Source organism: Ictidomys tridecemlineatus, chromosome 3 (genome assembly GCF_052094955.1).
Source record: "Ictidomys tridecemlineatus isolate mIctTri1 chromosome 3, mIctTri1.hap1, whole genome shotgun sequence".
In the NCBI taxonomy this organism is placed as follows: domain Eukaryota; kingdom Metazoa; phylum Chordata; class Mammalia; order Rodentia; family Sciuridae; genus Ictidomys; species Ictidomys tridecemlineatus.
This window is the reverse complement of record NC_135479.1, coordinates 27,456,239-27,483,723: the sequence shown is the minus strand read 5'-3', so window position 1 is coordinate 27,483,723 and position 27,485 is coordinate 27,456,239.

Sequence of the window (27,485 nt, the reverse complement as noted above, 5' to 3'; positions counted from 1 at the left end):
CTTAGTATAATGCCCTACGGGTTCATCCATGTTGACACAGATGGCAGGATCTTCATTCTAGAAAGAATGAATAATATTCAATTTTCTACACACACACACACACACACACACACACACACACACACACACTGCACAATTTCTTCTTTCATGCACTCCCAGGTAGTTTCCATATCTTGTTTGAATTATGCTACAATGAACATGATATGCTCTATAAGGTTTTGATGTCATTTTATTGCTGGATGATATGGTAGTTATACTTTAAAATATTTTTAGAAATCTCCATACCGTTGTCCATAGTGAGGACACCAATTTAACATCCCAAACAATGCATGAATGTTCTCTTTTCTCCATATCTCACCAATACTTACAATGTCTTGTCTTTTGATAATAATACTTCTAATAACTATAAGGGGAAATCTCATTATGATATGTACATGTATTTTCCAAATGATTAGTGATGTTGAGCACCTTCTCATATACCCGTTGAAACTTTTTATGTCCTCTTTAGAAAAAAAATTATTTTCACATCCATTGTCCATCTTTTAATGGTTTTTGTTTTGTTTTTTGGTTTGTTTGTTTTTCATTTTGTTCATTGTTTTTGCTATAAATGGTTTGCAAATATTTTCTCCCAATCTGTAGGTTGCCTTTGCATTTTGTTGATACTCTTTTAATGACTGCAAGACTTCCTTGTTTATATCAGTACATACAGTTCCTTCTGATTGCAGTTGTCTTCCAGGAAAATGTCTTTAGAGCACACATTACCTGAAAATGGCTTGGTTGTCTTATAATCATTGCATTCTTTCATCTTTCCAGGTGTAGGTTGGTGATTTTTTTTCTTTTTTTTTTCATCTTCTAATTCTATCAATGTGGAAAGACGTCTTATGCTAGATGCAGCTGAACTAATCCATCTATTTTAATCCCAGATTTTGCCACATCTAAGATGTCTTTGAGGGACTTGGTATAATCGTGTCTTTGTTCTTATCATTCTCAAGCAAATCACATTTCCAGAATTCTAGCCAGCTCTTCAACCTGGTAATATTCTCAACTCTGGATTCTGCTTCTCCTTCCTGCTTTGTTTTAGATAAAGTTTCTATTGCACACATCTGAAGAGAAGTTGAAAGCTTAGCACAGAGGTAGCAATTTCCAATATAACCGTCACCTGATTTCACCTGTACATTTGCTTGGCACTTTTTTTGAATTGTGTTGTTCAAGTTTAAGTGAATTTGAAAGACCATCTTCTATGTGTAATAAGGACTGTGCCTTTCACAGAGCATTACCATTAAAGTATGTTTGAGTAATTAATTGCCTTAAATTATATTACCCTTGGACTTAATGAAATTCTCATTCCTCTTCTATAAATTTGTTTCTTTTTTTCTCCTTTTTTGATTGGTGCATTATAGTTATGTATAATATTGGGATTCATTTTGACATAATAATACAAGCATAGAGTGTAATTTGCTCCAACTCAGTCCCCAGTATGTCCCCTTTTTCTCCCCTTCTCCCTCCCTGTTCCCTTTCCTCTCTTCTACTTTATCTGGCTTCTGTTTACTTTCAGTTTTCAAATTAGTGCATTGTAGCTATGCATAAAGATGAGATCCACCGCAGTCTATTCATATATGTACAGAGGATAATTTGGTCAGTTTCACTCCACTGTTCCTCCCTTTTCCCATCCTACCTCCTTTCTTTCTCCAATTTCCTTCCTCTACACCACTGATCTCTCTTCTGTTTTAATAGGAATCTCTCTTCCCTTCCCCCTGCTTATTTTGGACTAACTTCTACATATGAGAGAAAACATTTGACCCTTGACTTTTGGGGGCTGGCTTATTTTACTTAGCATGTTGTTTTCCAGTTCCATCCATTTACCAGCAAATACCATAATTTCATGCATCTTTATGGCTGAGTAAAAAACTGTATTGTATACATTTATCACATTTTCTTTATTCATTCTTCTGTTGATGGGCCTCTGGAATGGTTCCATAACTTGACTATTATGAATTGCTCTGCTATAAACAGTAATGCCACTGTTAATTTTTGATTTCTGGATATATACACCAAGGAGTGGGATAGCTGGGTCAAATGGTGGTTCCATTTCTCTCTCTCTCTCTCTCTCTCTCTCTCTCTCTCTCTCTCTCTCTCTCTCTCTCTCTCTCTCTCTCTCTTTTTAAGAAATCACCATACTGCTTTCCAGAGTGGTTGTACTAATTTGTAGTCCCACCAGCAATGTATGTATGTAACATATTCCCCACATCCTTACCAACACTTAATCATTGTTTTATACATTCATTTCTAAATATTACTGATATGGCTTAATGAATCTTGAGGATGTGCATGGGTTAAAATAAAATCATAGCATTTCAATATTTAGGCAACTTATATTTCATTTAATCTGACTACTTATTTAACAGGGAAAAACCTCAATAAAAGTCATATACAGTGGAAAGTGGACTAATAGTTAACTTGTCAAATGCCAAACTGCTGGGTCAAGACAAGTTGTTTATTGGTACTATGGATGCTTAATAGGGATACAGGGTATTACACTGACACTCAATGGGGAATATATGATTTTAGTTTGAATTCAAGTTGAGAAATACTTCTTCCTGCCAAAATTACTCCTCACCATAGCAGTAGAGATAACACCAGTTGGGATAATCATCATTCCATTGGAAAATAAGGATGGTAGATTGGACATACAGAGATAATTTTCCAGGTTGACACATAAATAGGAGTAAATATTTTTTTAAAGATCATTAGATGCTGCAAACTTCCAAAGATACCATTTTATAAGGATTGTCCTTAAATCTTGTGCAAGTTCGTAAGCAGAATCTAAAGGCTTTATAAAAACATATAAAGGTATAATAACAAATATGGATCAAATATTTATGAAGCACTAGGAACTGTGTGTAGATCTTTGTATTTATTTTCTCATTTAATATTCACTATATCCCTAAGGGATAATAATGAAGAAGTAGGTCAAATAAAAGGAAATAGAGCCACAGGGGTTCCAAAATCAAGTAAGCATCAGGTCTGGGATTTAAGCTCAGGGGTAAGCCAAAGTCATTGGCTTACTCTTTTGCCACATTAGGTAGGAAGTGACATCACAGAACAGTTTATACAACAAAACAGTAGAATGGGACACAGAATAAAAATCAGAGCAGGAAAGAAGGTTTCAAGAGCAGAAGAGAAACTATGTGCTGTGGATTCAAGTCAGTCACAAATTCTTGGCTTTTTGTCCAATAAGAGGTGGAACCACTTTCCGTCCCTTTATTCTGGGCTACACTGGCATTATGATTTGCTTTGACTGAAGAAATGTGGCAAAAGTAGTGGCCTGGGACTTCTGGTCCTCACCTTGAAAAGATTGGGAGCATCCTCTCTCCCAGGGTGGGAAGCAAGCTGTCATACTTTGGGTTTCGATGGGTGGCTCTCAGTCTGGGCAAGTTTGCCTCAGGGAGCATTTGGCAATATCTGAAGATGTTCTCGGTTGCCACAACTTGTGGGGAGGGGCCGACATATCGAACAGGTAGGGCCCACGAAGCTGCTAAACATCCTTACTATGCACAACAGAACTCTGAGCCTCACTGTTCAGTAAAGAATTTTCTGGCCCAAAATATCAGTTGTGCAGGTATTGAGGAAATGCAGCTTAGATGATGAAGGGTGAGAGAGTGAACACACAGAGAGAAAGGAGCCAGGGAAAGACCAATAAGATACCAGGCATGTAAGTCCAGGACTCTCTGGACCTTCCATCCCAGCCTAAGTGTTAGTTAAGTGCACTGAATAAGTAAATGAACTCAGATGACACAAGTTGTCTGAAACCTGACCAAATTCTCACACTGCCAAGGTTTGGAAAAATAATGCACTCAAGCCAGTGAGTTTTGGCTGAATCACTATCTTTTTAGCCAGATTTGGATTGCTATTTTATTTTCAAAAAGATTTATACACTGAAAGGTAATTATACAACACCTCAAAACTGTGGCATAATAATATGGCTAAATTATTGGTATTATCAGAGTTTATATTATTCCCCCAAACTTGGGCTTATTCCTTTGCTTCAAAAATGTTTGTTTTCTGTGACGCAACAAGCAAACTAATTACCCCAATGATCTTATTGATTCAAATTTGAAATTCTTCAGATGTGTGTTCCCAATACATGATTCTCCCAATATTTTTAGAGCAGTGGATTTTTTCAAACCAGATAGTTTCTTACATTGAATCCTTTTAACACCTTGTTCCTCATCTTATTCTGAACAGTTTTTTCCCTTTTTTTTTTTTTTGATATTTTCTAGTCTGGAAGCCTCTTGTCAATTGAAGCTTTGATGAGCCTGCCTTAGATTTGATGTAAAAATTTTGAAGATATCATGGCTATAAACAATACCTTGTAGCATGCTTTTAAAATTGCCCATTCCCTGGACTGACCCTTAGGGATACACTGTGTATCAGGCACCGTCATTGTGGATGAATCGTGCCTTTTTCAGGCACAAGTGCAGCAGTTTAGAAAAATAAAGTAAAGGGGGGAAGCATTAGAAATAGGTTATCCTCCTGTGAATTGATCTAAAATAAACATACAAGCCTGGAAACATTAATGTGAAAATGTTAGGATGATGTTGCATGGGTCAAACAGCAGGTTTCTGGCATGCTTTAGCTGATCGTGATGATTTGGGTATATAATGAAACAATTTTATTTAAGGTTGAGTCACATCATATTCAGTTAACTTATGTAAATTTGGTTGTGCTTGCTTGGTCTATAATGGCAAAGGAAAGATAAACAATGACTTCAACAGCATATAATTCCACCTGCTATTCCATGCATTAGTGTACAGCCAGTAGTAATCTTTTTTAAAAAATCTTTATTTTTTTAGGTGTAGATGGACACAACACAATGCCTTTATTTTTATGTGGTGTTGAGGATGGAACCCAGGTCCCGCCCATGCTAGGAGAGCGCTCTACCGCTGAGCCACAGTCTTGACATGGAGGCAAAGATCTGGTCTCTCAAGAGCAGGTTCTTTGTATATCCGACAGCATAGACTTCTCACCTCCCTGGGTGTGATTAGAACATTTAAGGAGACATGTTGTTAGCACTACTTCACCTTTTATGGAAGGCAACGTTAAAAAGCAATACTTTTATACTACTTTTTAAGTGCAAAAGAGGAAAACGCTTTCAAGGCAGGAGAGATGTTTTGTTAAACTTTAATGAAACTATTTCCTCAACATGAGATTTTCTTTTCAACAGGATTTTGAAGGTCAATTTTGACTATCTTTCATCTTCCTTCGAAAATCACTGTGCATTTTGACACTTAATGATGTAACCCTGTGACACAGTACCCTTATAGCTACTATTTTGGTTATTTAACCAAAATAAATAGGGATATATAGATCAGTCAGTGAATGGACAATTTTGCACATCTACTTATATGCTCATTCAGCCTCACAGGAATCACATTTTTGTTATACAGAATCCCATGTTGTACTACAGTGAAATTGATTGAGTGGGTTTATACCCATGCCTGGGGAGACTAATAAGAAGACTCTGACAAAGCATTGTGCAGCAAAGTTTTGTGTTGCTTTGGGCTGAAACTTCTTGGAGACATGGCCCTGGCTGCTAGGATTGTCTGACTATTAGTCTCCCACATCTCGTCCTTTTCTCTGTCTTCCTTTACTTAAATATGTCTACTAAAGTTCTTCTTTATAAATGTAAGTAGCATGTATGTCAAATGTACCTACAAGAAGGAGAGTAATGTAATGCACTCCCCTATATCTACCACCTGATTTGACATTTTATGATTTTGGCACGTTTCACTCAGAACTATTTGAAGAACATCATATTTGATACAAAAGGCTGAAGTTCTGCCCCTCCTTCTCCCTCCCATCCCTGTCTCTGCAGAGGTAAACATTATTGCAAAAGTGGTGAACACCCTTTATCTACATGATTTTAATATCTTCAGTGCATATGTAGGTGTCCCTAAGCTATATTTTGTGAGTTTTGTTTTTTTTATACAGACATGGCTATGTCACTGTTTCATGTTCTGCTTCATTTTTTTGGCCACTCAACATTGTTTCAATATTTGTCCTTGGTACACATTTATTCATGGACCTGACACTGCTTCTCATTCTAATTCATTTTTCAGCCACTTATCATTGTTTCAATATTTATCTCCGGTACACGTTTATTTTGTCAATTCATTTTAGCTGCTACATGAAATTTTATTGAATGCAAAAAGGTATCATTCGTCCATCTGCCCTCTTTTTGACTTTCTGGGTTGTTATTATAAGCAACTCTAGTGACCATCTTTGCAAATTCGCCTGTGAGTACATGGTAAAGTGTTTCTACAGAGCACACGCTTGTAGTGTCATAGCTACACACAGCTTCTGCCTGATCTGCTACGTGCATTCCCACCTGGGTACACCAGTTTATCATTTCTTGAGCAATAAGTGACTGTTGTTCTTTTATCACCTCATCCCCTTCAGTTATTGCAGTAGAGTTCTATCTGCTTGGTGTGAAGCATTATCCCCTTTCTTGTTTAATTTGCATTCCCTGATTACCAGCACTGCTGAGCATCTTTTCATATGGAGCTAGCAATTCAGTTCAGGTTTTCTCCTCTGAATAGCTTGTTTGTTTTTGAAGTTTTTCATTTTATTGATTTGGTAAAGGTTCTTTATATAGCCTGAGTAGGAATTATATTAGTTGTTGTTCTTACTTGCAAGCAGAAGAATATACTCTAGCCAGTTTAAGCAAAGAAGTTATGGATAAAAAGGATATCAGGCAGCAAATAGAATCTCAAAAAGGACTGAGAAGTCAGACGCAGAGGCCCTGTGGTTCTCCCAAATCACACTGCAGGGTTGTCCCAGCAGAGACCTGACTACTGCACTGCTGGGCCCCATCCCCTGCATGCACCACTAATGAACCTAGAGACTGAAGACTGGAAACACTGCTTGCAGTTCCCTGAAGCCAGGGGCTTTGTCCCAAATCAAAGTCCTGCCCAGATGGATCTAATTATTTAAACCTAGGCCCCCTGTCTTTGCCCTCCCTGACTGCTGCCTTAGGGAAGCCGAATTCACACAGTATGGAATTCTCCCAATATCAGGAAAGGCGTGCAAAACATGCCGGGCACGATTAATGTCAACTCACTAATCATTTGCTGCCTATCAGTGATGCAAATATCCATTCATGTCAATGGCTCATCTTTTAACTCTGTTTTATTATGTGTTCTGTTGTATGAAAATTTACATTGTGATCTTGTCAGATGTACTCATCTTTTCCTTCCTATCTTTACTTGTGTGATTTACTTAGGAGATCTTTTTTCCATGCTAACATCATGATACCATTCTTCTAAATTTTCTTCAAAAGATATATGTTTTACTTTTCACTTTCATATTTTTTATACATTGGGAATTGACTGTGTCATGGGACAAAGAGATTGGCTATGTTCCCTCCCACGCGTTGACCTGATGACCCCACATCATTGACAGCACCGATATTCTCACACATCTCACAGCTGGGTGCACCAACATATCTTACCTAATCAGTCTCTGCCATGACTTTTCATTGTGTCTCATCAGTCTACTGGACTATTTTAGCATCATACCACCTGGGGTTCTATCACTAAGGTTTTATGATGCCATCTTCGGTAAATAGCCCCTTAATTTGTTCTTGTTTTGGAGATTCTTGTTGCCTCCATATAAATTGTCTTAGTTTGACAACCAATTGTATGATTTTGATAACAATTTTATGCATTAACTTACTACTTTATATTTCATAAATATATGTTTATTAAATTTTTAATTGTTTTTTTTTTGCTTCTGTATCAGTAGGTCTTTGATTTGGGCACATTGATATCATGTCAGGTAAACTTGCACAATCTTTTATTAGTTCTGTCGTTAGATTCTTTGGAGTATTTTTATTCATATGATGATTTCTCTGCAAATTAAGTTTGTTTCATATTTGGTTTTCCTTTTTTAAGCCATTTTTATTGTCTTATCATCAACTATGATCTTAAGAGTGGTACAAAGCAAAAGCAGAAATAGTGTGGGTACCTTGTCATTTCTCCAAGGAAATTTTTTTAACATTTCATAATGAAGCACAATGCTTAGTTGGGCCTCTTCATGTATATCCATTATCAAGTTAGGAAATCCTATTCTATTATCAATCAGTGATTTGAAGTTTATCCAAAGATTTTTTTCCTGTCTTTTTAGATGACTACATATATTTTATCTCCTTTTTATTCTTCTAAATTGTTTCAAAAATTCTTGCATGTTTGGTATAAGCCCTAATTTGTCATTGTATGTTTATATTTGTGTGACTAGATTGGTGCACGTGTGTAGGTATGAAGAAGATCCAGGGTCTATAGGACCTAAAACTTGTACAATTTGGGAGCTTTCTTTAGGAAAATATTTCAAAAGTAAAAATCAACTATGGCAATGTATCTCCAAAGGAACTCTGACCAAAGTTCTCCTCTAACAAGTAAAGGAACCCCCCTTAATTTTCACTCTCTTCATAATAAATCCACCTCCATATGTGTAGGAACAGCTGGATTTTGTTTATAAATTCTTCATTTGAGACTTTATTTTCTGTTAAAAAAAAGGGGGGGGGGAATGGCCTATAATTTGTTCACTCACATTTTCTTTGGTTTTTGTATCAAAGTTATGCTACCATCATAAAATAAGTCTGATAGATTTTAATCATTTTTTTACCCCTAGAGGAATTTGAATAAGATAAGATAGATCAATTTCTTGAAGTTTTTATTCTGGAGCTGGGACTTTCATTTATCTAGTTGTGAAAATAATCTTAGACTGAAGAGGGCAGGGGAGGAAGGCAGGCATTTTAGGAAAAGCACATAGGCTATTGCTAAAGCTGATCTCAGCTCTAGTTTTCAAAAGTAATGAAACAGAGGTATTTTACCTTTTACCTTAATCTTTTGTCTATTTCAATAGAGTCATAACTCAGGAAGAGAGAATAGCCATGTCATTGGTCATCACCTCCTTCCCCCAAACATCTAAGGACCTCTGAGCATGAGCCATAGCCAACATCCTGAACTATGGGTATTTGAACATTTGTACAAACTGCATTAAATACAGGAGTATCCAGCCTTTGCAAGCAACCTGCCAGCCAAATGCTTTCTGAACACCTTACTGAACAGGTGCAGAGACATTCAAGGCAGCTATGGATTAAACAGATGCTGTCCTGGACCTTAGGAAGCAAAGTTGAATCCAAGACTAGGAATCCTGCTTTCTGCCTTTGGTTTTATAATATAATTATAATACTTATAACACCTCACTTGTCTTCATTGAGGAATAAATTATTCTTCACTGAGAATAACTGAGATAAACATATCTTTCCAGTGCCAATACTACAATTATTTCATTAAATCATTTGACAGGAATGTGTCTAAATTATTATTTTTTAACCTCTATGCTTCCTTATTCAAATCAGTATTCTTTCTTCTGGGCTCTGAATGTATATTGCATTTCTGTCTGAACACCTTATATACCGAAGGCCTAAGGAATCAACTTTCTCAAGGATAGGATCCCTTGACAGTTCTGCCTCATGAATCTGAACCAAATTAAGCATTAGGGACAGAGTCAAACCCATGACAAGCTATCACCTATGTAAGCCACACTTATGGTGGGAAGGAATTAAGTGTCTCACTAATAATAAAACCATTATTTAACAAATAAAATCATGACTTTTCCAGAAAGAGGAAAAGATGAAATATGTTTTTATCGATCCAGAAAAAGTAAAGGAAAGAGGTTTCCTTAAATCTTTTTCAGTCCCACTGAGTGCATTCTGTTTTCTACAATTGATTCTGTAAGATTTTCCCTACATCTTTATAATACAGACTTTACATTGGGCATCCTTGAGAGAATTCCTCGTCTTTGCTACCAACTTTTAAATAATGAGTGATACTGACTTGAAATATAAATAATTCAGTTTGCCTTATTTTAACTTAATTTGATCAATGTTATTATAAAATTTTCTATCTGTTGTCTTTTGTCTAGCAATTTATTTAGTGCCAGGCAGGAAGATATACAGACTGAGTCCAAAATTGAACAACTGAGTGACAAGAACACAACCATTTACTCACACATCCATCTTTATTGAGTATCTATTATATCCCAGGCATGGGAAATGTAGGGGAAAGCAAAATAAGTGCGATCCTTGACATGCTTATTACACATGTGGTCTATATCATTCTGGAAAAGGAAGGAAGTATTTAAAATAATCTCATGAAAACTATAGTGTCAGTACTGTGAAGGCAAAGCATATAGTTTTATGGCAAAGGAACAGGGATGGTGGATCCATATTTGGATAGAGGAGGACAAGAGCTCTTCAGGCCAATGGCAGATCAGCTGAGACTGAGGAAAGAGCAAGACTTTGGTCAGACATGGCAGTGTGGGAGAGAGAAAGCACACTACAAGGGCAGAGGATGTCTGTGCAGAGTCCTTCATTCTGGAAGAGAGGAAACCAGAGTATGTGTAAGAGGGACCTAGTACAGACCAAATAGAGAAAAAAGGAAAAGTCAGATTATTTAGAAACTTCTAGATATCATTAAAGGATTTAGAAGAAATTGTAAGTCAGCCCCTTACTTTTAGACTCCATTGCATTTTTATAAGGGTTGATCTCTGTCAGGTCTTTCAACAAATGATTTTTAAATATCTGTAAAGCTAGAAAATGCTGATGCTTCTTCCACATTCCTCTCATTTTTCATAAAGTAAAACTCACCTGTAACTGAAAATGATACCTTTTCACATACTAAAGGAATAGCTCCTTTGTGCAAGCCCGACCCAAAGCATAAAATATCTGATTCTTCCAAGAAATTATCTCTCCACAGTATGCCAAACTACCTTACTACAATCCCAGTTTGAGTGTATGATGTGAACAGCAGTGATAAAGTGTATTTAACAAAATGTCAAATAAGGAATCAGCATACAATAGGTTGATGTCATGAAGAATCTTAGTCTTGGGCTGAGGATGTGGCTCAAGCGGTAGCATGCTCGCCTGGCATGCGTGCGGCCAGCCCAGGTTCAATCCTCAGCACTAAATACCAACAAAGATGTTGTGTCTGCTGAAAACTAAAAAGTAAATATTAAAAATTCTCTTTTTCTCTCTTTTTTTTAAAAAAAGAATCTTAGTCTTATTATCATCCAATTTAATACATAATGTAAACAAACAGTAATGATATTTAGCACTTCTAACAATTCTGAGTGATATAAGGACGACTTTGATTGTAATATGCCAGAGTGTTACAGAATAAATTTTGCTGACTTGCAGACTGCCAAGTTTGGTGGTAAGAATAAGAACAATGAATCCATCTGGGGAAAGAAACTTTGATGGATTTCAAAACAAAGAGCTGAGGGCCATTGGAGGAGGACATGAAGCGATGGTCAGTGGTCAAGAGAAGACCTAAGCAGATTTAGTAGAATAGCTTTTCACACTTGTGCTTCTTGATATTACCATGTCCACCATTTCATAGAACATCATCTTCAACTGGCCTTGAAAGTTCTCTCTCTTTCCTTTATTATTCTTTACCGACATCTCAAGTCCCCACACCTATTCCTGTATTTTTACTATGTCAATCTATTTTTTTCTGTTATTTATTCACAGAATAAGAATGCTTGGACATCTTTTATGCAAATTGTTTTGTAATCAGAATCAGTTTTTAGCAAAATTATGAGGTTATTTCAGATGGAAAGGATAGGGGCCCTTGAGGAAACATTCACAATAGGTAGGAGATAATATTCTCACTGAGAGTTTCTATTCATTCATCTTACATGACATGTGTATTGGAACATGTCCCAACTCTACATAAGTATCTGACAATGCCATCATCTATGCCTCTGACAGGAGGATTTCTGGCAACCCCTTGCCCTTCAGAGACTAGAGTTGACTCTAATTTAGAATGAAGATTTGAGATAAAATCAACCGGTTCACAGACATTTCGTTAGACTGACATTTGGTGGGTTAATAGTGTCACCATTTCTTTAAACCGAAAACCAGATTAAAATTGAGAACTTTGACTCAGCTTGGCTCCTGATCTCTTCATCCCTCAGGTGGCACCGAGGACGACTCTGAGAAATCCTGGGGATCCATGTGCTATGACTTTAAAATCCTGAGGGAGATGATTCCTGTGAGCCTGCTCAGCCGTGACGCTCTATGGTCTCTGACTAATTCTCAGTTTACCAGGGAAAACCAATACGAAGATCCAAGCTGGGAAGGAAACTAGCAGAGTCACCCACCTACCAGGTGTTAGGTACTGCCAGCTTCTTATAAGTTTTACCAAATTCAATACTCACAGCTGCCATGTGAGGTAAGCTCTGGACTCCGATTTCACCAACAAAATAACTGTGAGTCAGAGAGGCTCACCACTTCCTTTCAGAGGGATTAAATGACTTTTAGATCAAGGGATTAGGAAGTGGCTGAGCCAAAATTTGAGCCTAGTTATTACTGGCTTTAAAAGCCCCTGCTCATTCTCACCCTTAGGAATTTGAGTGATGAGCTCAGATGTTAGGCGTGGTATTAGACATGCCCTATTCCTTTTAGCTGTATAGAGCTTTCAATTGCTGCATGAGAGGGAAAGTAAGTCTGGGTGGACCCTCCACTTTCTCTCCTTTTGAAATAAGTCTGAAGTGGTTTACTAAACCCCTGAGTAATCGTAGCCCTGATGGGTAATTTTATTCCATTTCATCCTGATTCCCAAATCAGTTGTTCTTTCCATGCTCATGAAGGACACAGAGATATAACAAATACCTAGTACCACCAACTGCACGCCAGAGCCTGAACTTACATACTGCATTATTTCCTTATATCTTTAACAGCGCTGCAATGTAGATATTTAAATACACAGTTCATGGACAAAACCAAAAACACAAACAAATGGTGTCTTAGCAAGGAAGATAGAGCTGTGGATGAGTGAAGCTGGGATTTCAAATCCAGGCCATCTGGCTCTAAGCCTAATCCTCTTTTCATTTTTTCCATACTGCCTCCCTAATGGTTCCCTGTCTGAACTAAATCACATTTCAGCTGCTCTTTCATCCTACCCCATTTAAGGTTTGTATATTTAACCAGATTTCAGAAATAATTACAATAGTTGACTGAGTTTTCAAAGAAACGTGTATTTTATTCTGACATCTTTACTCTCTCGTTATTTTTAAATGCTGTTAAATTAACTGCCAGTTTACTTTGAAATTATCATATCATGCGATAATGATCACCGTTACAGGGTTTAAGTCCAGTGATAGAGTAGAAAGATTAATGCATGGGTGCTAATTATCCAGCATGGAGATCCCAAGTGCTCTGACATGTCACTGAAAGAGATGACTTCATTTTACTAGACAAAGCTCTTTCAGGTGAGCACCATATTACTCACTGGAAAATGACTACCAGAAGAGTTTAAAATGACACAAACCTAGAGGACTCAAATGATCACTTTGTGTACACTGCCAATTCCCAATAATTGGCACTGATGTGGCTAAAGTGAGTGCATGCTGAGACAGCCTTTTTAAAGAAGTAATCATAAGCATGAAGACTTCTGATCTCATGTCTGTTCCTCGTTCATTCACTGTTCACCGAGAGTCGCCTTCTCTAATCAAATAGTGGATTGCCCAACATCTTCTAGGTATTGTATTAAGGACTGGAAATGCAAAGAAGCACAAGGTCTCCAGTCTGCAGAAAGGCATTCTCTATTGAGGGGACAAAGATACACCTAACCATAGTTCCAGGCAATATGAGCATCCTTACCAAATGTGAAGGCATGAGAGTTTTCCCGATGAGGTGACAGACCATGAAGTTTGAGGAATGGAAGGGTGGAGGTAACACGCCACAGGTGGAACTGGGCTGGGCTATGAAGGAAGAGTATGGTTAAGCCTTGCAGAAAATATGGTGGAGATTATAAAACAGAGGAAACAGCATAAGCAAAAAGGAGCTGGGAAGAACATAACATGATCAGAGAATAATAATGATCATAATCTCTGATGACTAATACATCCATTTTGAGACTGAAAGAGATGGAAGATAAATTCAAGAGATAGGGTTGATACGAGGTCATGAGGATGCTCGAACGCCCTGCTAAAAGGCTGCAAATTATTGCCTTAATGTTAGGAGGCTAGCTTCCTTCCTAATCAGCTGTCCCCATGGTCACCTGTGGGAGGTGGGTGAAGGTCGTAAGGGCTCTGGACAGCTGTTTGGAGCTCAAGCCAATCACACTGCTTGTGAGGCAGCATCCGTATATTGGGAGGGGGAAAGACATGATGTTCTCTCCATTTCAATTTTCATTTGCACTAAAATGGATGGCCTTTTTACACACTATCAATAATGCCTGTGCTGGAGGAGCTTTTAATAGGACAAACATTCATCATTCTAAGGTTACTCTTTCCCCAAAAGCATGAGAGCAGTCTGTTAGTAAAATGGAAAATCCTTGTGCACAAGGCTGCCCTGCTGCCTTTCCTTCCAGATGGCACCCACTGATAGGAGAGACTGGTAGCAACTGGGGACAAATACTACTACTACTACTACTACTACTAATAATAATAATAATAATAATAATAATTATTATTATTATTATTATTATTGTTGTTGTTGTTGTTGTTGTTAATTTTTCTGAGTTTCCTTCCCTCTGAGAAGGCTGTGCCACATGTAAAAGAAAGGGCTGGGACAAAAGCCACTGACCAGGGTTCCAACTCCAATTTCACCACCAAGTAATTGTGTCATTTTGGAGTAAATGACAAATCTACACCTATTTATCTTTAATGTAGGACTAGGTTACAGATTCTCAATTTTCTCCCCTAATTGCAAAATCCTAGGAAATCTTGATACAAGATGAAATAACATTGTAATGGTTTTACAGAATCTCTGATACACTATATCCATAACATCTCATAGCTCTTCACCAATAGCAACATAGCAGTTGTGTTCTGACTGTCTTCTCTCTCAGACTGAAAAGTGTCCTTTTAGCAATAATATTCACCAGCGGTACCATAACTAACTGTGAATCACTCGTTTTAATTCAACAAAAGCAATGTGGATGGGCTCAAAGGCCAAACCCCCCAAATATAGCTGATGCTCTGGCATATATTATTAATAAGGTTTTCAATTCCAATTCCCAGTTATTCCACTGGGTGGAGATGATGGAATAGAGAAGTTGCTCTGAACAGGATGAAGTGACAGTGTAGTCATGAAATAAATGCATTGGGTTCGAATTCAATGCATTCCCATTTTGTCAACACGTAGAAACCACTTGCTATATGCTAGAAGGGAAGTCTTAATATATGCTGATATATGCTGTGGGAAGTCTTGATAGCCATTGTAAGATAGAAAAGAACAACATTCCTTAGCCCAGAGAGGAACTATCTAGTTCTGGATGGCAGAATAAACAGAAGATGAAGAATCAATACAAGGCTTCTGCAGGGGACCCAAGGAATCAACACAAAAACATCATCAGGCAGCAGAGTTGTGCAGGAGCACCACAGAAAATGATCTCTCTCTTTTGTCAGAATTCTCCACAGCAGCATTTTCCCCTTTGCAACGGCTCATCCCACTTTCTAGCATTGTGTCACAGTGACTGATATCTTCTCTTCATTTATTTTAAGCATCCTAAGGTCAGAACCATACTGTCTCCATTTTAAGTGTCCTCTAAGAGGCTTAGCAAAATGCATCGCATGCACAGACATTCAAAAACAAAAGCTGGTAGAATCGATGGTGAATGGGTGAAGGATGGGAATTGACTTGAATGTTGAAGGATATGGAAGTGGGAATCACAGAATGTTGGGTGGGAACTGGAATAAGAAAGACTGAGCCAAGGAATCCATCTAGGGGTATTCCAGGTACAAGTAAGACTTTGAGGAAGGGAAGGGCTGGCTGAGAAAGGGCTGGCAGATGAATGTTGAAGGTAAGGCATTTCCTTCTGACCTAGCAAAACTAATGAAGGTTCTCCAGGAGAGGAGAGGTATATAATAAAAAATCTGCCTTGGGAAGTTTTATCTGGCAGTCTTGTACATGAAGATAGTAGAAAGCAGAGGCATGAACGTCAACCGGGAAGCTATTAGATCCAGACATAGAAACACTGCCCTTGATATGCTGTTTTTTGATCTTCAATATATTAAGTCTTAGTATGGGCAGAGTCTCATTTTATCTTGTTCCAGGGACTGCTCTAGCCTCATCTCTTACTATTCTGCTTGTGCTTACCCCACTTCAGCTTTGCTATTACCTTAAACAGATCCACTAAAACCTTGAAGCAAGACTTTTGTTCTTCATCTCTGCCTGGAAGGCAGTTCTCTGCGTGGAATTCTCTCCTAGGTAACTAACTGGTTCCCCAAGATCACACAGGCACCTTACGGAACAGCACTTAAGAAGTAGCTTCCCCAAGCCCCTTACTCACCTTACCTATCTGACATTCTCTATCCCTTTCATCTGCTTTGTTTTTGTTGTTGTTTTCAAAATCTTTAATGTTTAGCCAGGTAGGACAAAAGCTCTATAATGGAAGATATCAGAGGCTTTACCAATCTGGGTCTTATTTTTTCTTGGCATCTCCCTTAGGTAGAGGTACGTTTTTCTTCCACTTGGGCAGGTAGATCTCCAGATCTGTTGCATGGCTGTGAATCTGCATTGTATTTCTGCCGCCATTCTTAACTAATGCCCTTTTCCTATCTGCTGAATTTGATTCCCTTTATTTCTCTCTCTCTCTCTCTCTCTCTCTCTCCACACACACACACACACATACACACACACCACATCTGGGCTTTTCAGGTTTTCCAGAAACATCTTTTGAACCCCTGCCTGGAATTTACATACACATATATTTCTTTCACATCCTCCCCCTTTGTCTTTTTTGTTCTACTTTGAGAGACATATCCTGCTTTATCTTCCAATTTCTTCAATTACATTTTCAATTTTCTAAAGCATTTTTATTGTTTTCTTTGAACATATCTGTATATCTCAATAAATATGTATATATGACATATCATTCTTTTTTTATAGAACTTCTTTTATCTCTCTGGGATATTATAGATATATATTTTGTAAGTTTTTCCTTTTCTGGTTCTTCTAACTTTCTCCATCTCTTTTTTCTTGTTTTGATTTCTTCTGTGTTGAAAGTATTCTTCAGTTGTTTCAGACCTCAGTAGACAATAGTTATCTGCACATCATTAAGAGCAAGCAACTAAAAGTCTGATTAGAATCTTCTCGAAAGTTGTGGGTGAGGCTTTTCCAGTTTGAGCTTCATTTTAGGATGACCTGGTTGGGCTCTTTGATGAAAAAGCCTTTGGTGTGAGCATGGTGGACTGTTGCACAGTGACCTCTTATGGATGGTGCCTCCCAGGATTCAGGAAAGGCCCCACTGACTGTGGACTGGTCTTCAGGTTTACCCAACAGAGTATGGTAGAAGTGATACTATGCCACTCCTGGGCTTCGTGATTTCTGGGCTTCCCTTGGAAACGACTCCCTTGTGAAGTATTACTTAGCAACCCTTCTCTGAGATTGGAGGCAGCCCACAAAGCCACGTGGAGAGGCCCACATGGAGAACAGAGGACCTTTGATACAAGTCCCAGCTGGGTTCCTAGTTGAGGCTTCACGTGGCCCCACCCATCCCAGTGTCCCAGTCATGCCAGGAGGAGCTGAGGAACTGCTCAGCCACCCACAGAATTGTAAGGTACAAGCTGTTTTATTTCAAGCCGTGAAGTTTGGCCGTGGTTTGATAGGCAGCCCTAGATAACAAAACAGTCAATATCATTGTCTTTTCTTCCCCTGGGCTTTTCAGGTTTTCCAGAGATGTCTCTTGAACCCCTGCCTGGAATCTGAAGACGATCGGCTTGCATTCTGGGATCTAACTGTAAATAAAGTGATAGAGGATATCGCTTTCAGCAAGCCTATGGTCACTCAAGCACCCTGTTTTTCACATGGAACCTCTGCTCTCAAATACGCCCAATCAATTCTGGTGAATGTCCATCTCACCAAGAAATAAATCTCCATTCTTTGGCTAGGGAGGAGGATGGGCAGTCACTCAGCATCATGGAATGAGAGAGAGATTCATCTTTCTAAGTAGTTTTGGAAAAGGTTTCAACCCTCACCCCCGCCCCCCCCCCAAAAAAAAAATGCTTTAGGTCTCTACTCACCTATTCCTCCTGGTTCTAGAAATTCCTGGTATCGAAGTCAAAGCCTTTTAGTGGCTTTGCAGTATTAATTGGGTTGTTTTCCAGCTGTACCTCTGGCTCAGGATTTGGCCTCTTTGTTGTACTAAGACCATTATAACTGGTCCTTCTGCTTTCCAGGTTCCAGAATACAAATTAGTGTGTCTCCTTTTCTGTTTTCCCTGCACTTTTGAATTTAAAATCGCAAAAGAGGAAAAACAAAATCTTCCTGATAGCTCTAACAGTTTCTAAAGGTTAGAAAATAGAAGACTAGAAATTAGGAATTACATGTACACATTCAACTTACTAACTTAGCAAGGAATTTTTGATTCTCATTATTATTGCTAACTCTTTTATAACTTTTATTTTTAAAATAATTACACATTTATAGGAAGTTTCAAAATATCAAGGGGAAGTCTGGTATACCCTTGGCCCAATTAACACCTTGCATAGGGAAATGGTATCCTGTACTCAATAATTTATTAGGAGTTTGACATGGGTACAATCTTCAGGGTCTCTTCAGGCCTTGAAGAACATGGCCAAGAATTCCATGTTCTTGCTTTTGTGTGCATGTATGTGCACGTGTAGTTCTGTGCAGTTTTGTCATATATGTCGTTCGTTCACGTAACTATTACCACAGTCCCAATACAAAATTCTTCCAACACCACAGTCTGCCCCAGTGTCACCCCTTTATAACCACACCCCACTCCCCTATCCATAATCCCTAGCAACAACTAATTTGTTGACCATTTCTGCAATTTCCTTACTTCAAAAGTGTTACAAAAACAAAATCATGCTGTATGCAACTTTTTTTTGAGATAATCATATGCATTATTTGTTTAAAGATGTGAATCCTCATGAATCTGTAGGTTCAGGAGGGAGGGGGCATGCTTGTCTGGAATCCCTGGTACTGCCACATCTCCATCACCAAACATACTGCCTGAGACTTAGTAGGTAACAAATAAAACTGGTGGGCTAAATGACAGAAAAATTTCTGCTCCTTGATCCTCTTTACTGATTAGCATACTGTGGCTCCAAGAAGTAGAGGGTAAAAAAAAATTAGGCTTGAGTAACATGTGAATGCTTTATCTCACATACCAAGAAATCTGGAGCAGTCCTAACAGTGTGCCCAAATCAGGCTTAAACACTGAGGTTCTTCTTGGTCTATTGGGAGGTAACCATAGCTCCAGGCACTATAGCAGACACCACCATCTCCAACAAGGGACAGGTCTATTAGCATGGTTTAGACCTGATGCGTTACCCAGCAGCTCATGTGCAAAACAATGCAAGAGAGTTTAGAGGTGAAATGATTGGGTTGTGAGAGTTTTAACCTAATGAGTGCACTATCCTCTGTTTGGGCTTAACTGGGTTGTAACTGTAGGCAGGTAGGGTGTGGCTGCAAGAGTGAGTTGCTGGGAGCATGACATTAGGGTTACGTTTTATCAGTGGTGAGGCAAGCTCTCTCGTTCTGCCTCCTAGTGTGATGTCTGGAGTTGCTCTGCTCTACCTTACCCTTCTGCCATGATGTTCTGCCTCAACTCAAGCCCTGAGGAATGGAGTCAGCCATCTATGGACTGAGATCTCTGAAACCGTGAGCCCCCAAATAAACGTTTCCTCCTCTAATTGTTCTTATCAAATCTTTTTGTCACAGCCACAACAATAACAAAAAAATGACTAAAACATCTTCCTCAATATTTTTAAGAAATACAAAAAATTATAAAAAGAATTTCCAATATCTCTTCGGCAGACCTTGCTTCTCATTTCATTGATCAGAGTTCAGTTGCCTCTTCATATCCACACCCATCACTAGCAGGTGGAACAGGATCACAGGGGTCAGCTTAGATGAATAGAGTTCATCAGTGGTTAGGATAGGGGTTGTTCTCTTTTGGAGAACATGCATGACAGTTCTAGAACAAATAGGGCCCCGGGTAATAAATAAAAGGAAAGAAGTGGCTATTAGTAGAATTTCCACTAAAAAATGGAGACCATATTGAGTAGGATAGAAAAAAATTATCTTGCCTCTCACTGCTCTGACCATAATCTGAAAGTTTGACAGAATACCTAACTCCCATAAATCTAGGATCTGTGCTATTTCAGAAGATTGAAATCATTAATGCTAAAAACTGCTCTTATTTAGTAAGCAGGAAAGAGTGTAAAGTTTGCATCTTGTTAAGGATGCATTTTCCTTCCCTTTTTCCCAGCCTTTCCATCCACGTTCCCATTGTCCTTCTGCTGATCATAGCTTACTGTCCTTCCAATGGCGTTGCTACAGCCATAAGGACTAACAAGATGTTCATGAAATGAGAGAGAGAGAATGCATGAAATACGGCTAATGGAAGTTCAACGGAGACATACTATCCAGCTTCAGCAATCCCAGAGGCTTCTGAAACTGCAGCTGGTTTTACACTTCTGCTTCTTAGATCTGATTTTCCCCATTATGAAAAGAACAATCTACTAAAGGAGTCAGCTCTGTCCATAATGTTCTTCCTAGACCCTTCATTTCAGTCCTGTTGCATTAATTTGGAGCTTAAATTTATTGCTCTGGAGTCTAATGTGTATTACTCCTGTCAGCATTAAATTTAATTTACTGCAACAGGGCAAAGGGGTTGCTGCAACCAGATTTTAATTCCCAAGCCATTAAAATGTGTTGTCCTTGATAAATAAGATCTTTATTATATACCAGCAGGAAATGTGTGTCTGTAGAGAGAGAGTTCTGCAGAATGTGCTCCTTTGGATAGCCTTTTTCTTTTTAAAATAATGTTTAGTCTCCATATTCTGCATATATGAATGTTCCAGAAAGGTTGGGCATTTTTGTTCTATGATTGTTTTTTCTTTTCAGGTGATGAAATAGGAAATCTAACCCCATCCAGACCACAGAATTCTGCCTTTTCCTGCTGAGATCTTCTCACCAGTGGATTAGAGCCAAAGACACAATGCTGACATTTTTTTGTAGGACAGATACTAGAGACAGCAGGGATTTCTTTGTTGTCAAAATGGAAATGGATTTTTTAAAGCTCTAAAATTTTTAAAGAATATTTGTTGCTAAAGTAATATATGCTCGTAAAGAATTTTACTGGTATGAAATGTTATGCTTTGCCATTATTTTATCATAGGTACTTCAAAAGCACCCCCCCCCCTTTTTTCTTCCACACTCTTACCTCCCCCTCTCTTTATATGTATATCTCTGTACATTTATTGTGTAAATATTTATATTGTGTATATTTGCTATATATATTTACTAATCTCTGTATTTCATGCATAGCACGTACCAAGCATTTAATAAATGTTCAGTGAATGACTGAATTGGCTAATTTATGTTATTCCTTCCCATTTGTGAGTTGTGTCAATCAGATGCATGACACTGCATGTAAAAACAAAACACACAAAAGCTTCTTCCAATTGACTGAAAATGAGATGTATTTGCTCAAGGAAGAGGTCACTGATGTGAGGAATGGACTTTAGGGTCGATTTATTGTCCATTCCATGATGCTCTTGAAAGCCCTGTTTTTTTCTGGTATCTCTCCACTCTGTTCTCAACAGAAGAGGCTATGTTCTAGGGTTATTCTCATTGCCTCAAGACCTGTTGGAGCTCCATGTTTTCTCCTGACAGGCAATCCTTGGCTCTTTCCAGGTCAAGGAAGAACATTCCATACTGTACCTCTCCCCACGTAGTACTTCCCAAAGTTAATTCACATAACCATTCCTCAACCAGTCATTGGCAAGGTGTGAGAGTTCCATTTGGCTCTTCAGGCCATCTCTAGCCCATTCTGAGAAATAATCCTGGATTCGAGAGGGAGGCAGCTGAGAAGAATCTAGTTTCTCATTAAGATGGCAGGCTGTATCCTATGTGTACTCTAACAAAATCCACCATGGCCATGTGTTTAAGGTCCTAAATGTTTTGATATTCTCCTTTGACCTCAAGGCTTATGGAAGATAACTGTTTTCGCAGTGGGGCTGGGAGTGTACCTAAGTGGTAGAGCTCATGCCTGCCATGAGCAAGGCCCTGGGTTCAAGTTCCAGCACGGAAAGAAAGAAGAAATTTGTACTTGATCTTCGTGTTCTTGCCTTTGTTTTGCTTTTTTTTTTATGTGTGTTTTGTTTTAAACGTTTGCTTTGTAATCCACATGTCTTTTTGGTTGCATTTTGCATTTTCCCTTTTTGATAATTCCAAAGATTGAATTAAAATCGGAGGCTTCCCAGAGAGTACCAGTTAATATCTCACAATTTTAAAATAACACATCTAAATTCTATTTGCTAATTTAGAAACTTCAATATCTAATGACATTATGCACTAAAAAATAAGGACATTATTATATTTTAAATATCTCCTACCCATTGTGTATTCTGTTGCTTAATTTTGCTTCATTATAATAATGTTCAATGTTGTCTATTTTTATTATAATCTGCATTCTATTTTGTAAACTAATATGCATTCTGAAGCCCATTATCTGTACTTTCATACATTCATTGATCCCCACTATTTCCTTTATAGTTTGGCTTTCTGATTTCTGAATTGTTTAATTCCTCCCTACTACTTTTGACTGGATAGAGTTCAAGAAAACATTTATTTGATCAACCCATCTATGTGCAATTTTTCTCTACTTTCTCAAATTACAAACCTTACTTTTCTATGCCTCTTTATAAGGGCAGTAGCTTATCAGAGTACTTTCATTCTCACAATTCTACAAATACAGTTGTAGTGTATTTGGCTGTTAGCATGTTGATGAGCAGATTTGTGAAACCAATATTATCTTTTTTCTCTTTTTAAGTATTGATGTTCTGCCTGGATAAAAAATAATGTTAACAGTTATACCTTGGAATTATAGTAACTTCATCTAGGTATGATTTGTTGATAGTTTTTACCAGTGATAGATTCTTGGACAATTCTCTTGGATAACTCTGTATTCTGCCAATCTCTATACACATGTCTTTCTTCCTTAGAGAAACATTTTCTTAAATTATATTTCTGAATGTTTTTATGTTCCACATGCAATAAGGGTTTTGTGTTGTTTCCTGTTTTAACAACAATGGCAGTCTTTTACAAAATAGGTATCTGTTTTGTGTCCTCCAAATACTTTTGCTTCTCTGTAATGACTATTATGTTTACCCTCTGTATTGTATAATTTTCAAAATCTATTTCACCATGCTATCATGTTCTGTCAATATCTACTCAAACTCCTTTGGCATTTTTGTGTAGTTTTTATGTATGTGAAATATCTTATTTTGTGTTTTCTGACAATTGTCATCTTACTCTATTTTTCTAAATTTTTATTAGTTTTTCTTTGGTTGCTTATAATTTTTGAAATGTTTGTGTTTCCTTAATGGTTTGGGAGTATGAGAGAGTAGTTGTCCAAAATATTTCATTATTGACATCCAATTCAAGTCTTCATACAGGTGTCAACATACTTTATATACAGAGATACAAAAATTGTGGTATATATGTGTATTAAGAATTGTATTGCAAAAAAAATAAAGAAAAGCATTACCTTAGATTAGGTAGAGGGAAGTGAAAGGAGGGGAAGACAGGGGATGTAGGGATAAGGAAGATAGTAGGATGAAACACACTATATTACTTTATGTATGTATGTGACTATATGACCAATGTGATTCTACAATATGTATACTCAGAAAAATAAGAAATTATATCCCATCTATGTATGATATATCCAAGTATATAAGTGTATTCTACTGTCATGTATAACTAATTAAAACAAAAAAAATTTTTAAAAAGAAAAAAAAAGTTAAGATAAAAATAAATAAATAAATACATAAATAAAATAGTTCATTATTATTAAAATTTGGGGGGGATACTGGGGATTGAACTCAGGGACACTTGACCACTGAGCCACATCCCCATCCCTATTTTCTATTTTATTTAGAGATAGGGTCTCACTGAATTGCTTAGCCCTGCACTTTTCCTGAGGCTGGCTTTGAACCAGGATTTCAGGCATAGACCACTGCACCCAGATAGTGTTAAATTATTTTTAAGATGCAGAGTTTCCATTTATCTTTTAAGTTTTAGCCCCCACCCCTTTTGTCAGTTTTGCTTGTTTGTTTTCTGAATGACAGTGACTTATTTGTGATCTGCTATTTTTTTGCGGGAATGGGGGACAATAAGGTAAGTTGAGGTAGGTAGACTCTCATTCCAGATTTGTCATCCTAAATACTGTTTCATCCAGACTGAATCCACTGTGTGGTGTGAGCACATTCTCTGTGTTCAGCTTCCTCTTTTCTGGGAGGTCATCCTATCAATCAGGAAGGAGATTAGTTTAATCCTCATACAGCCAGAAAGGGAGGGAATCAATGAATCTCTGTGACTCATGAGGATTATTAATGATACAGTGCCTACTTACCTTCTGTTCAATTCTACCATTCAGGAGTAGTCTATAGCAACACTTCCCCATCTTTTCTCTATGAATTCTAGATGTGATAAAAACTAATGTATTCTGTACAACACCTCCATTGTCCCCTGCCTCTTTTACTAACTTGAAATATGGGTTCAGACACCCAAAATGTATTCCCTACACATAATTATGATAATAAACTCTGAGACCAGGCTCCCTCAGATGAATCCTGTGTTCACCAACACTTGTTGAGCAAATCGTCTCTCCTCAGTGAGACAGGAAGACTAATAGTACCTACTGTACTAGTAGACTTAACAGTACCTGCCTGATAGGGCTTTATAAGGATTATGTAGTGAAACACAAGATTGGAACCATGTCTGGCACATAGGAAGCATTCACAGGCTTCTCGAGTTCCTACATCATTACTAGAAGATACCCATTGTGATTTCTTGGAATGTCTTATTTTCAGAGCCATACATTTGGAATCTATGAATGAATACAGTTTTCACATTCATGATTTGAAAGAAAAGTTGTGGGCTGGATTGCAGGTACTTTTCATAGATTAGGACCTAAGATTTTATGTACTTTCTATTACCACTCTGATGAAGTTTTGTTCCCAAATATCTGTGTTCATCTCTTACTTAGCATGGTTTCAAGGACAGCAGAAGATGAATATACTTTTGCTGTTCTGGAAAAAAATTTTTTTCTTATTCTGTAAATATATTTTATATTGTAAAAAAGAAATCAAAAGTTACTATAATAAATCAAAGTAAAGAGTTCACTAGGAATTGTGTCCATCAGAATTAGCCAACATGGGGTTTACTGAACATCACTGTTTTAGTCAGTTTTTTTTTTTTGCTGCTGAGACTAAAGGATCTATCAGCACAACTGTAGGGGAAGAAAAGTTGATTTGAGGGCTCACAGTTTCAGAGGTCTTAGTCCTGAGAAGGCCGGCTCCATTCCTCAAACTCGAAGTGAGGCAGAATAAATATCATGGTGGAATGTGAGGCAAAGGGAAGAAGCTCACATCATGGTGGTCAAGAAGCAGAGAGAAAGGGCTCGAGCTGTAGCTCAGTGGAAGAGCACTTGCTTAACACATGTGAGGCACTGGGTCCGATCCTCAGCTCCACATCAAGATAAACAAATAAAGGCATGCTGTCCATCTACAACTACCAAAATAATAATAATAACTTAAAAAGAAGCAGAGAGAGAGACTCCAGCTCCATATACAAAATATATACCCCATAGCCATGCCTCCAATTAACCACTTCCTCCAGCCACAACCCACCTGCCTCCAGTTACCACTCAGTTAATCACATCAGCTAATTGGGTCAACCCTCACGATCCAATTATTTCTCCTCTGAAACTTCTTACACCTGTGAGCTTTTGGGGCATACCTCATATCCAAACCATAAGAATCACACGCATATCACTATTAATATGAGTACTCTTGTATCCTCTTTCTTTTTTTTCACACCATGTTATGAATTTCTTTCTACATAAGTAAATACATAATTTTACATGCATACATGTGCCATTAAGTAAACATAATCTCTTGGTAGACATTTGATTTGCTTCCAGATTTTATGAGACTTATTTTCTTATAATGACTAATGTTTTATGAGCATACTTATCCAGTGATATCTTTAATGGCACAATCCAAATTGTGGACTGAGAGAGCAGGTCTATGCCTCTCTCCATTTAGCCTGCTCTTCTGAGAAAGTGCATTTTTGGCCAAAAGGCTAATAGTTCTCTCTTTCTCTCTTTTCCCCTAAGAAAGAAGACATATACTTTAAAAGGGGAAAAAAAAAGGCAGGGGGAGGCTATCTCAGATGGCCTGTGATATAAACCTGGAATGAAATATATTTTCTTTCTTTTTTCTTTTTCCAGTGAATTCTGAAGTGTTAAAAAGATGGATGTAGTGTAGCAAAAGAAGACTTACCCTCTGATTTTTCCCTAAACTGGCATTGCTACCCGAGGAAGTTCTAAATATGAAATCCACTTGTTCAGCTAAAGCCCACTTTGTTCAGCAAAACCCAAGCTTGAGGGTTGTCGAGAACAGTGAGTCTCATCACCTGTCAAAAGCCCAGAGAAAAGACGGGGCTATTGAAACCAGCTGGAAGGGAGAGAAAGGAAGCTCTCAGAGGTCTGGCACAGAAATCAAAACTCGAAAAAAGTTTAAGTGTCTACTGCTTCCTTTTATATTTGTAAAATTTCTATTTCTGGACAGTTTGGGAAATTAATGTGCTAAGCTGCAATGTCTGTTTTAATGACTTCTACCCGTGTAGAAGTGAATCATCTTAGGAACTTTTCTATCATGCAAATTCTTCACTCCCTTTATATATCATGTATCATTTTAGGTACAAATTCAGTCATATTTTTGCTCTTTCTTTTCATTTTTCTCATGCAGTAATATTCCCTTTCCCTGGTAGATATTTATCAGGCGGATTGAACTTGTGCTGCAGACAGGGATCATTCTACTACCATTTTCTGCATGTTAAATTGTTAGCCCTGAGAATAACCATGGGTATAAAATGTTCCAGGGAAAGTACTAAGACAAATATGATGGGGAACATGTCAACTAACATCATGAGTCTTCTCTGTTAATGGATATTACTGTACTTGTTCCAAGTATTTTGGATGATTTCAGTGCCACACGGAGATGCTCCTTTTCTCAAATCTTTACCAAGAAAAAATAGATGTCAAATTATTTAAATAATGTAAAAGCACTTTTTTTAGATTTAACTTATAGTTACTTGCTATAACACTTGTGAAAATGCAATTTTTATTCCAATGTGATGGGTATGTTGGGGAATCATTTAAGAATACTAAACACAGAGTATTTTTTCATGCATGCTTTTATCTGAGAGACACATTAGGTGAAAGCAGAAAACCCCACCGGTTTAAACTCAATTCAGTTGAAATAGAGAAAAACACACACAGATTTCAAACACCTGCACAGGCTGCTTCATGTCATTGTGTTATGGGTCACACCCATTTCTGATTTCAGATAACCTCCTTTCACCAATTCAC